The 12,470-nt window shown below is 40.9% G+C and overlaps 1 long non-coding RNA gene across 1 annotated transcript in view; it reads right to left on the minus strand.

The window, feature by feature from the left end:
• LOC103100305 (uncharacterized) overlaps positions 1 to 10,939 on the minus strand; it is a 100,439-nt gene extending 89,500 nt beyond the window's left edge. Inside the window, exon 1 of the long non-coding RNA XR_008912363.1 lies at positions 10,529 to 10,939. This is a non-coding gene — a long non-coding RNA (uncharacterized LOC103100305). The remainder of the gene's footprint in view (positions 1 to 10,528) is intronic.
• Between the last annotated feature and the right edge of the window lie 1,531 nt (positions 10,940 to 12,470).

The following is a 12,470-nucleotide window of genomic DNA, read 5'->3' on the forward strand; positions in this document are numbered from 1 at the left end:
CTAGCAATCAGTTGTCAGTCAAATCAATCAACAGACATTTTAATAAATATGCCCAAAGTATTACAGGCACTCTTCTGAGACATTGTGTGAGAGGCTAGAGAGAGAAATAGGTAGACCTTTTGGGAGAAGGTGACTGGCTGGACTGGAACATAAACTCTTCTTCCCCATTTCTAATCTGGTAGAAGTAGCTCTTGAGTAGCCTTCCTATGTTTATTTCCCCTCTTTTCCTCTTCTCCTTTTACCTCAACCAGTTCTGGCTTTTCCATATAGTTTTCCCATGAAGTCAGAAATAGAAAGCTCAAGAAAAGGAGAAAGCATTTATTAAGCACCTGCTATGTTTTGTACACTATTTGGTCTGGGGGATATAAATAAAAAATAAGACAGTTCTTGCCCTTAAGAGCTTACATTCTACTAGAAGAATATATGTTCACAGGTAAGTAAATACAGGACATATACAAAATAAATATACTGTGCTGGGGTGGGGTAAGGTATGACACACTAAAAATTGAGGGGATTAGAAAATGACTCTAGAAGGTGATGGCCCTTGAGCTGTGCCTTGAAGAGGCCTAAGGATTCCAAGCTGTATAAATAAAGAATGAAAAAATTTCAAGCATGAGATAAACAATCTTTGTAAAGGGAATGGTAAATGGGAATTTCCTGTGTGAGGAAGAACAAGTAGGCTGGAATATAGAGTAGTATATTCAAGGTAGTGCTAATATAATCTATGCACAATATGTGTAATCCACCAGGAAAAACAGGCCAGAGTCAGACTGTAATGAAATTAAAAACCTGATCAGAGGAGTTTGTATTTAAAGGCAATGCTTCAGAGAAAGAACTGGTAGAATCTGAATGCAGAATGAAACTTTCCTTCCTTCCTTCCTTCCTTCCTTCCTTATTTCCTCTCTCTCTCCCCCCCCCTCCTTTCCTCTCCTTTCTCATCTCCCACAAAATAACTAACATGCAAAAATGTTTTACATGATTGTTGTGAGTATGAAACCCCTGACTCCCTTTTATGATTATCTTAATAATATAATCATTAGTTTTGAGTGAATAGTCAAAGTGATACATTTGCCTTATAAAAATTATAGGGATTAGCTAAGAAAGTTACAGTTTAGGGTGGTATCAAATCTTGTTTACATCCTTTTGTCCCTAGGCCTATAACCAAAAGTTACTACCAAGCCCACCACACCCTGCCTTGGGTGCAAGCACAAGATGGTCAAGGGGCAGAGCCCTGCTTTGGATGCAAGCACAAGATGGTCACACAGGAGGAGGGCCCCTCTTGTTTCTCTAAACTGCTAACTCCTTATATTGCCAGTAAAAGACACCAAGAGTGTAAAGACCTTTAAAAGATCAGCAATAATAATAATCTTAAGTTACCACAATCCCCCCTGATGATCATTGGGAGACTAGTTAACATTAACATAATCAATTTGTAGTTCTAAATGTACTTCTAACTATAGATATAGATATATAAATATAAATATCATATAGATATGAATATAAAATATTCAATTTTCTAAGAGAAATTAGAGTAATAAGGGAGAAAATAGAAAAGAAAGCAAAACCAATGTTTTGCTAGGCACATTGACAGAAAGCCAAATTAGGGGCAGTCCCTTTTGGCATAAATGTGTACATTTTCAATAAATGTTCAATCAAAGTTCAGTTCAATCATATCCAAAGTTCATTCTTGATCTTCTTGATGTAGTATGGATTTTCTGGCATCTTTCTGCAACAATTCATTCTCTGGATATAGAAGTTTTAAGCTTCTTCCTTGAAGATATTTTCTCGAACAAAATCAAAATCTTGGATTTTTATAAAATACAATCTTAAACAAAAAATCAAAATTCTTGGATTTTAAATTAAGATATAATCCCCCCTGAAGTAGGTGTTAAAAAACATCCAGTTCAGCTCAGGATGCAATGTTTAGCTATGGGGGTGTATGAGTCAATTATCAAAAGAAATAGAAAAATAATCAAAAACATAAGAAAAAAATTCAAAATAGGTCCTTGTATAGGTCCAATTTAAAGTCTGTAGGGCAGAATGCAGTAATATTTCATTTAGCCATTTGTAGCCAAGACTACAGGAAATTGCCATAATATAAGAAATAAAAGTAACTAGAATTCTATTTTGATAGGGAAGTGTCATTCCCTCTTCTGACTTTTGATATTCTCAGGGATATAGGGAGCCAGTATGATAGTCAAATTTTGTACTTATATGAGTACTTTGCAAAGAGTGTAGATACAAGGAAGTCCTATGACTTAACATATGTCAAGCGTCGCAACCTCTAGTCTCACATTAGTATTTCCTGTGTGCTCTTTTTGGCACTATTCAGGTTAAGTCTGTGCTTCTTGTTTTTTTATCCCTTTTTCTGGAATCAGATACATTAATCACAGTCCCATAATATTTTATCAATAAATGGCAGGTTCCCATAGTTTAAAGCTTTTGGGGGTATTCATTGATATTGTAGCAAGAATATATATATATTTTAAACTTGTGGTACTGCAGAAAAATAATATTAATTATGGGTACCTTTAGTACAAAAAATGAGAAAAAATCAATTATTCTAATCAAAAGAAAAGAAAAGCAATAATAAAAATTAAGGAAAAAATCAGTAATTCAATGTGTTCTTTGAAAAAAAAAAACATTCTCTCATTTTGTTCAAAAAAATAGCCTCTCAGCGGGGGGCATCTCTCTCTTTTTGCCTCACCGGAAGCCATATTCCCTCTCTCCTTTCAACTCCTCCATTCCCTGCTACAAACCTTCCATATGCCCTGTTCCTAATATCCACTCATCTTTCCCTATAAATATTACAGAAGCTATAATAATCCAGGTGAAAAGTGGTAAGGGCCTTAGACTGGGATGATTAGGTATAGGGAGAAGCAGCTGGAGATGAGAGATAGAATCCATGAGACTAAGCAACTGACTAGATATGGGAGGTACGTAGAGTCAGCAATGATTCCTAGGTTTCTAACCTGAAGGAATGGAAGAATGATGGTGCCCCGGGCAAAAAAACAGAAATAAGGAACACAGGTGGGCTTAGGGGAAAGGGCAATGAGTTCTGTTTTGGACCACTAGAGTCTGAAATTCATATGGGATTTCCTGGTGGGGATGTCAAAAACAGGCAATTGAAAATGTGAGACTAGAACTCCAAAACAAGATGAGTGCTGTATATATAGACTTGGGGGTTGGCTACATAAAAGCAGATGAGATCATGTATGAGAGAAAGAAGAGAGGCCCTAAGACAGAAGACAGAAGCTTGGGATACACACACTTATAGCAAGGCAAGACAAGATCCTGCTGAGAAAAAGTCTCATAGCTCAAAAGAGAACCACCCATGACCAAGCAGTGTATTAAAAAATCTAGGGATCAGAGTGGATTGCTGAAGTCATTAGTTCTTTAGCAGGGAACTGAGAACCATTTAAAGCTGTGGACTATAGCAGAAAGAACCTTGGATTTAGAAATAGAAGACAAGTTCAAACTCAAGCTCTTCCACTCCCTAGTTGATAGACCTTGGGCAAGTCAATGTTACCTATCCCCAATTCTTCCATTTTTAAAATGGAAATTCTAAAACGTGTGTTCCATGCCTCAAATAGTTAAGTATTTAATGAGTTAATATATGTAAAATAAATATCCACTTGCATCATCATCTACTATTTGTTCTTCTTTAGTCTAGGGGTGAAGAGAGTAAGTGTTATCTAGTAAATAGAGAGCTTGTCTTGGAACCAAGAGGCTGGGCACAGTGTCATTCTGGGCAAGTTAACTTCAACCTGCTCTGCTAGAGGGAGTCTCTCCTTTGCTCCACCTACTGACCTCCCTTGCATCCTTTAAGCCCCTGCTAAAATCTCATCTTTTTAGGGGGAGCTTTCTCCAAGTCTTTTTTCAATTTTTTTTTAAACCCTGGGTTTCTCTCTTAGAATCAATATTAAATGTTGATTCCAAGGGAGAAAAGTGGTCATGGATAGCAATTGGGGTTAAGTGACTTGCGTAGGAATGCACATTTAGGAAAAGCCTGAGGTCACATTAGAATGTAGGACCTTCTATCTCCCGGCCTGGCTCTCTACCTGAGTCACCTAGCTGCCACATCAAATCCTTTTTGTCCTTTCCTTCTGTTAATTGCTTCCTATACCATAGTCTTCCCCAGTAGACTGTAAAGTCCTTGAGGGCAGGAAGTATCAATTGCTGCTTTTGGTATCCCCAGTGCTTAGCACAGTGCTTGAGCTGCTTAATAAATGTTGATTTTTTTTGATTTGTTGGTTAGGAGTTCCCTAGACCAATGAAATCATAGATCTAGTGCCTGTCCCTTGTCTGACTCTTCATAACCCCGTTTGGGGTTTTCTTGGCAAAGATACTGGAGTGGTTTGCCATTTTCTTCTCTTGCAGTGCCTATCTGTACCCCAAGTCAAATGTGAATGGCCTCCCCAGAGTTGATAACCTCCTAAAACAAACATCCTGTTGGACTTGGAAACCCTGTGGCCACACTTTGACCATGGAAATGCGCAGATGATTGGTATTTAAAGCAAAATATTACATAGAGAAGCATTCACAGCTCTGTGGACAGTCCTTCTCTAAGGGACTAAGATCAGCTGTTCCCACTGAGGTTACACAACCCTAATGAGGAAATTCTTGCTTCCTAGCACTACGTGAGGCTCCCTTACTAATGGTGCTACTCAGATCCCTGAGCCCCAGGATTTAAGACCATCCACTCCACAAGCTGGAATTGATCAGCTCCAAAGAGAAGGTTACCCTGGCCTTCTACCTAGCCCTGGCTCAGGTGGTTGGCTCCTCTGTTGAATCCTGACTCATTCTCCCAACTATGCATTCTCTCCCTTCTCAGATTTTCCAAAAATAAGTTTCTCAAGATCCTTTCTTTCCCCCATCATACATTGATCTAAGTATCTAATTTAGTTATAGTGGGTAGAGACCATTGGAATCAGGCCCTGGAGTCAGGGAGACCCGAGTTTAAATTAGTCCTAAGACACTAGCTCTTTGTATGACCCTGGACAGGTCATTTAACCTCTGTCTGCTTCAGTTTTCCCACCTGTAACCTGAAGATAATAATAACAGAACTTACTTCCTGAGGTTATTCAGTAAGAATAAAATGAACACATACATGTAAAGCATTACATATATGCTAGCTGTGAAACCCTGTGTGAGGCACTGAATGAAGTCATCCAGATTCCCTATCCTACTGGAATTTACAATTTACTTTTGTTGTTAAGTCAAGTTGACTCAACCTCATTTGAAGTTTTTCTTGGCAGAGTTACGGAGTGGCTTGTCATTTACTTCTCTAGCTCATGAAACTGAGGCCAACAGGGTTAAGTGACTTGCCTTGGGTCATGCAGCTAATAAGTGTCTGAGGCTGGCTTTGAACTCAGGAAGATGAGTCTTCTCAACTTCAGGCTCAGCACTCTTAACAATTGCCCCTACAATCAACTAGGAGTACAATACACACTTAAATGTTGTAGCCAGGGCACCAAGATGGATATTAGACCAACAGAGGTCAGCATTCCCTCTTTGGTCTTTTCTAATAATTTCTCACCCCTACCCTATGGAAATGACTTAGTGTCTGCAGTAGCAGATTTCAAATTGTTTACTTCTCTTAGCACAGGTTTAAAGCATTAAAACACCTTACAAGTGCCTTCTATTGTCACTCCCTTTTCACTACATAATGAAGATTCCTTACATCCATATCTTTTCTTCTGCACCCAGGTCTACATTATTCAAAGGATCATAGATTTGGGGCTGGATGAGACCTTAGAAGTTATCTAATCCAAAATTTTTCAGAAGAGGAAACTGAAGTCCACAGAGTGGAGGTGACTTGTACCAGGTCACACAGGACCTAAAATAACCAAGCCTTTCTCTCTTCAGCTCCCCAGGTCTCTGTAGAAGCATGGGAAGTGGTTCATTTTGTCTCTGGCCCCTGGTCTGACCCTTTTGGGCATCCCTGACCACACCTTTGAGGTCTGAACACAACATCTCTAATTCATTTTCACCTGGCTAGGGCAATCAACCAGATACCATTTCCTTGAGCCTCCCCTTCCTTTTTCTCAGCCCATCACAGGATCTCTTTCTAACCAGCTGTTTTTTCTTGGGTTTTTCTACATCCCACTAAGGATCAGCTCAACTGCCTTCAGATGCCCCAGTGAACCCACTCTTTCACCAAAATGAACATTTCATTGCTTGGAGAAGGGGAGCTAAACCATGGCAGCAGGCTAGTCCTCATGGGATGAGGAAAGAATGAGGAAGTCATTTTGAAAAGGGGAGGGCAAGCAAGAGAGACCTGCCTACATCACAAAATAGGAACAATTTGGAAATCATGCTGAAGCATTAGGGGAGAATGTGTAAGACTCACAAGACTGGAAAGCATTATAAGAAGTCATTTGGCGTATCTGAAACCCACCAACTGCTTTAAATCAATTGGAGTTGATGATATGCCAGGCATTGAGCTAGGTGTGCTGGGCATAAGAAGAAAGGCAGAGCCATGGTTCCTGGTTTCAAAGAACCTCTGTTCTCACAAGGGAGACAACAGACAAACAACTCCTTCTGTACAAGATATATCGGTGAAAGGAAGGTAACCTGAGAGGAAAGGGATTGGCAGTAGAAGGTATCCCATACAAGGTGGCTGGCTATGCCAAAAGGTAAAGGTAAAGAAGGAGAACATTTCAGGTATGGAGAACACGAAAAGATAAGACGTCAGGAGATGGAATGTCAGCTATGAGCAACAACAAAGAAGGCCACTATGGTTAGGTCACTGACTCCTTGGAAGGGACTAAAGAATTAAATGGCTGGAAAGGCAGGAAGGGGTCATGTTAGGAAAGGTTTCAAATACCAAGAATGAAGAGAATTTTAAATTTATCCTGGGTGTAATAGGGGGAAGGTGGACAAGACAAGTAAAATAGGGGGTGACGTGATCATATATGCAGGTTAGGAAAATCACTTTGACAGCTGAGTAGAGGATAGAGAAGAGTCAGATCTGAGGCAGGGGGACCACCCAAAAGACTACAAGACACCATACACCTGGGCTATAACAGACCCAGAAATTGCTAAGCACATTCTTGAGAAAGTAAATATTCCATTTCTTCAAGGTCCACTGCCTGATTTCACTTGGGCTTTCCTAATGTCCTGCAGACCCTGCTAACCTTATTTTCCTAGCTGGCTACGTGCCCAGTTGAAGTAGATGAAGTTTGTTTTGGGCTGGCTCCCATTTCCTGTTTCTGTTGTTCTCACTTCATCAGCTCCCACACCCCTTTCTTCTTCCAGTGGCCTCTTGCTAGCCACTGATTTACCCAGAGTCCCTCTGTTCAGTCTTGCCCATCCTGGAGATCTTGTCCTTGACCCCAAGGCAAAGGCTCTGAGCCAAATTCATAGTGTCTAAATCCTCTGGCACCATAAGGGGAGGAGCTCCAGTCAAAGCATTTAGAGTGGAAACAACAGAGGGGCTGGAGCACAATGAGCAAGCAAAACACGTCTGTTCTACAGCTCAGTTTCCTATTATCTATGTTCCTAGTTGTCTCTGTCCCAAGTTCCTCGTTCCTATTGACAGATCTGGAGTTCCCCACCTATAGATTTACTCGTGCCATTGACTTGGACTCCTTGTTCCCACAGTCTTTCCACTGGTCAGATCCTCATGGTGACATTCTCTGCTGTTTACTCTTTGAGTAAAACCTGTTCAGGTTCTTACTTTTCCTATCAGAAACAGTAATCCTTTTCCAAGAGGTACATTACAAGCAGGTGTGGGCTAGGAAGTGTCTAACAACCAATTCCAGGGGGTAAAAAACCCAACTACTTAGACATGTTTTGAAATTTAATCTAAATTATTGGTATTTTTTCAATCACTTAAAAAAAAAAACCCTAGGAAGAGCCTGAGGTAAGATTTGAACCCAGGATCTACCATCTCCAGGCCTGACTCTTAAGCTGCCCCATCATACATCCCTTTTTAAATTCTAGACCAGCGGTTCTCAACCTCTCAATTTATACCAATGAGAATACGATATGCATATCAGGTATTTACATTCCAAATCATGACTATAGCAAAATTACAGTTTTGAAGTAGCCACCAAAATAATTTTTTGGTTTGGGGTCACTGCAACATGAGGAACTGTATTGTAGGGTCACGGCATTAGAAAAGGTTAAGAGCCACTGTTCTAGATGATCAATAAAACAAATGAAGCCCAATTTGTGGCATTGGCTGATTTCTAAGGGGCAGATAGATACTCCCACTGAAAATCTAACAGTTGACTTGTGAGCTGTTCTCCAGCTCTGGGACATCAAGTCATATAAGAGGTGCTATTTGTTAGCTGTCAAAGAGAATTCTTTACTTTATTGTCTATCTTGAGTTAACACTAACTTAAGTACCCCTACTTAGTACCTCACTAGACTTAAGACAGGATTAACTCTCCTTTGTCTATCTTTTGATTGAACCAACAAAAAGCTTGAAATAGATGGAGTTTGAAAGTCACTAAAATGGGTGACAACTTCAGAAACTAGTGAATCCTTTGATAAGAATTGACACCTTCAGCACCATAAAAGCAATCCAGAACTTCCTCAGAGCAGATTGTCTTTGAGAAGAAAGTCTGAAGAGAGTATCTTCTGGAGATAGTCTTCATTATGCTTGACTTCAATTTGGGCTCTGACTCTTGAACTACTTTGTGGGATAAGTGAAAGGCTGACTCCTTTTCTAGTTTCTGGAGAGACAAGCTTCCATTTTAGAGGAGGCCATATGGTGACTCACTACCAGTCTTCCTGGTTGAGAGCTAATTAATCTCTTCCTGGATAAAGATAGATAACCCCTCTAACCTCTTCACATTTGTCTTCTTTATTGTTTCCTCTCCATTTTTTAAATATTTGTAAATAAATTTCTGACTTGAGCTATAATAAATATTGACAACCAAATAATTTCATAAAATTATTGTCCAACCATTAAGTTTAACACTTACATAGCCCAGAAGAGATAAGAAAATGCATGCCACGATTCTTTGTGGAGGGGAGGGACAATGGGTTGTGGAACTATATCTTCAGCCTTGTTTTTGAACTGATTTTTTGGTTTGTTTTTTAATCTTTGTTACAAAGGATGGCTCTCTGGCTCAGGAATTGGGGAGGAATATATTTGGAAATGAAAATGATGTAAAAGCCAAAAATATCAATAAAAATGTAAGAAGTACTATTTGTGTTATCATTTATTCCAGTCCACATTCTGAGACCCTACTGATGTACCTTAATTAAATGGATTAATCTATATAAAGCAAAAGGCATTTAATGAAATAGAGTGTGAAGGTAAATAATGAGGAATGGTCTCTGTACCCATATACCAAGGATGGCTGCTTCCTCTGTCATCTTCCCTCTTAAATCCACCTCTCCTTCCAAAATTTCCTGCTGGCAAATCTCTCACCCCTCCAATCCACCCTCGACTCAGCTATTGGTGATCTTCCAGAAAGTACAGGTCTGGTCAAATCATCTCCTTCTCAATAAATTCCAGAGGCTCTGTACCACCTCCAGGGGCAAATACAAAATCTGTTTGGTATTCAAAGACCTCCATAACCTTCTCCCACACCACCACCATTTTCTAGTCTTCTGACACCTAAAACCACCTCCCCATCTTTATTGCCCTCCCCCAAGAGCCCCTGTCTCCTAACTAGGCATTTTCAGGGACTTTCCTCTGTGCCTGCCTGGGATGTTCACCCCTCTCATCGATGAAGCCTGGCTTCCTTCAAAACTTGGCTAAGCTTCCACCTTCTACCTTCTCCAATGCCCCTTAATTCTGGTGCCTTCCTTCTGTCAATTATTTCCAATTTACCCTGTAGACAGTTTGTTTCTAAATTGTAGCTTCCCATCACCTTCCCTGTTACAATGTAAGCTCCCTGAGATCACATCTCCTGTCCTTTCTTTGTCTCACTAGGGCTGAGCACTGTGCCCGGAACAGAGTAGGAGCTAAAGAAATAGTGCAGGACCGATTTTTCAGGGTCAAAGCCAGAATCCATACAGAAATGCTGAGGGCAGCACTTTCTGTGGCCACAAAAAGAGGAAATTAAACATATGTCTGTTGACTAGAGAATGGATCAACAAATACCAAACATATATATATATATAATATAATATAATATAAAATACGTATACATAATGAAATACTCTTGTGCTCTAAGAATATAGGAATATAAAGAATTTAGAAAAACACAAAAAGACTTGTAAAAACTAGAGCAGAGTGAAGTGAATCAGAAGAACAGAAGAACCAGAACCAGAAGAATATATCCTATGACTATGTGTATATATATATATATATATATGAATTCTACCTTAGAATCAATACTGGGTATTGGTTCCAAGGCAGAAGCCCGGATCACACAGCTAGGAAGTGTCTGGGATCAAATTTGAACCCAGGACCTCCTGGGTCTGGCTCTCAATTCACTGAACCACCCAGCAGCCCCCTGTAGCATTTTTTTAACCCTTACCTTCTATCTTAGAATTAATACTAGATATCAGTTCCAGGGCAGAAGAGCAGTAAGGGCTAGGCAATGGGGATGAAATGACTTACCTAGGTTCACACAGCCAGAAAGTGTCACAGGCAAGATTTGAATCCAGGACCTCCTGTCTCTAGGTCTGGCTCTCCATTCACTGAGCTCCCCAGCTGCCCCCTATAGTCCCAGATTTAAGGTAAATGAACTCTAAATTAATCATAATGTATATCAGCCCTGAAAAACAGATGTTGTAACATACTTCCTTTTTCTTGTTAGAGAAGGAAGGAAATAGGATTGGAGGATCGACTCCAAACTGTTAAGTGAGTTTACTAGGTTGGCTTTTTGTTTAACTATTTCTCTTCCCTACAAAGGAAGGTTTATTAATGGAAGAATGAAGGGGGAAAGGCATTAATAAACTATTTTTTTAATGTTAAAGCCTTTTTTAGGAGACCAATCTCCTTGAGGGCAGACACTGCATCTTCTGTTACTTTTCCCCCCACAGTGCCCAGCGCAGTGCCAGAACACATAGGATCCTCTATCTCAGTAAAAGAACTATAGGATAAATTGAACTGACTAGATCTTATCCTTATTATCCCACCCCTCTACAAAGTGATATTTAATGTGGTTTTCCAGTTTGTAGAAGCTGTGCGGCTCAGCTCTGTGCCCAAGCCTCTGGGCCCTGCAGAGAGCAAATACCAAGAGTCGGTTGGTGGCCTAAGGGGTCCTCCCGCCTCTACGAGCCTCCCTGGCCATCCATCAGGCCTGTTGAAACTGATGGGCTCATCTCGGTGGCCTGAAGGGCAATTGTCGATAGGACGACTCACGCCCCAGTCTGTGTCTTCTTGCCTGGACGTGTCCTTCCTGAAACAGAATCCCAGAAGAAGAGCTCTCCCGTCCGGTTTCATTTCCATTATAAAACGTTCATGGAAGACGAAAGACCGAGGAATCCCCAAGACTGTCCGATTGTTAGGAGGACTCTCAGAGACAGAGAGGAGAAGGAGGAAGGCTGTTGCTAGAGACGGAGAGAGACTGCAGAGAGAACTCCCCAGTGTGGAAGCGCTCTTCCTCGACACCTTGTTTCAGACACTGCCCGGTGTCCAGAGAAGGGCAGAGACGAGTCTGCCCGACTCCCACCATCCGCAGTACCGAGGTAGAACTGGAGCGCAGTTCTGCTCGACTCCGAGGTCGGCTCTCTTTCTGAGAGGTTATTGCTTTGACATAATGAAATAACCAACCCAAGGTGTTTGCTCCTGATAATAATGAGAAGGAACATAGTCCAGTGGGCAATGTGGAGGAGCAGGGTTCAAATTCCGTCTCTAATCCTCAGTAGTGGAGTGAGCGGAGACCAGGCACCAAACCTTTTTGAACCTCAGACCTGTCTTTAAAAGTCTTAAGGGGGTAGGGGAGGGGGGCACAACTGGGTGGCCCAGTGGATTCAGAGTCAGCCTTGAGACAGGAGATCCTGAGTTCAAATGTGGTCTCAGACACTTCCCAACGTCTGACCTTTGGCAAGTCACTTAAAAAACTCCCATTACCTAGTCTTTACCCCTCTTCTGCCTTGGAACCAATACCCAATAGTGATTCCAAGGTGGAAGGTAAGGGTTTAAAAAATAAAATTTTAAAAAGTCTTAAGTATAGAGGCATCCAGGTGGCCCAGGAGATAGACAGGATCAGTAAACTGTCACAGTGGGCATTGGATATGACAGGGAAAACCCTCAGAAATGGGGTTGTGCCAATCCTGAAGTGGGGTCTAGGAGCTGTTGTCTCTCCAGGGTTCAGAAACGGAACTGTTACAGTTTGTTGCTTTCCCAGAAACCCTTGCTTCCGAACATTCCAACTGCCTCTATCTGTCATTTCTGCTTCTCCTGCATTCCATCTCATATCTGTGTAGAATCTCCCCTTCAAAATCCGGCCTCATACACTTCCTAGCAAGGTGACACCGGTCCAGTCACTCAACCCCAACTGCCTTCCATCTTAGAATGGATACTAAGAAGGTAAGGGTCTTTTTTGCATTAAAAA

Source organism: Monodelphis domestica, chromosome 5 (assembly GCF_027887165.1).
Source record: "Monodelphis domestica isolate mMonDom1 chromosome 5, mMonDom1.pri, whole genome shotgun sequence".
In the NCBI taxonomy this organism is placed as follows: domain Eukaryota; kingdom Metazoa; phylum Chordata; class Mammalia; order Didelphimorphia; family Didelphidae; genus Monodelphis; species Monodelphis domestica.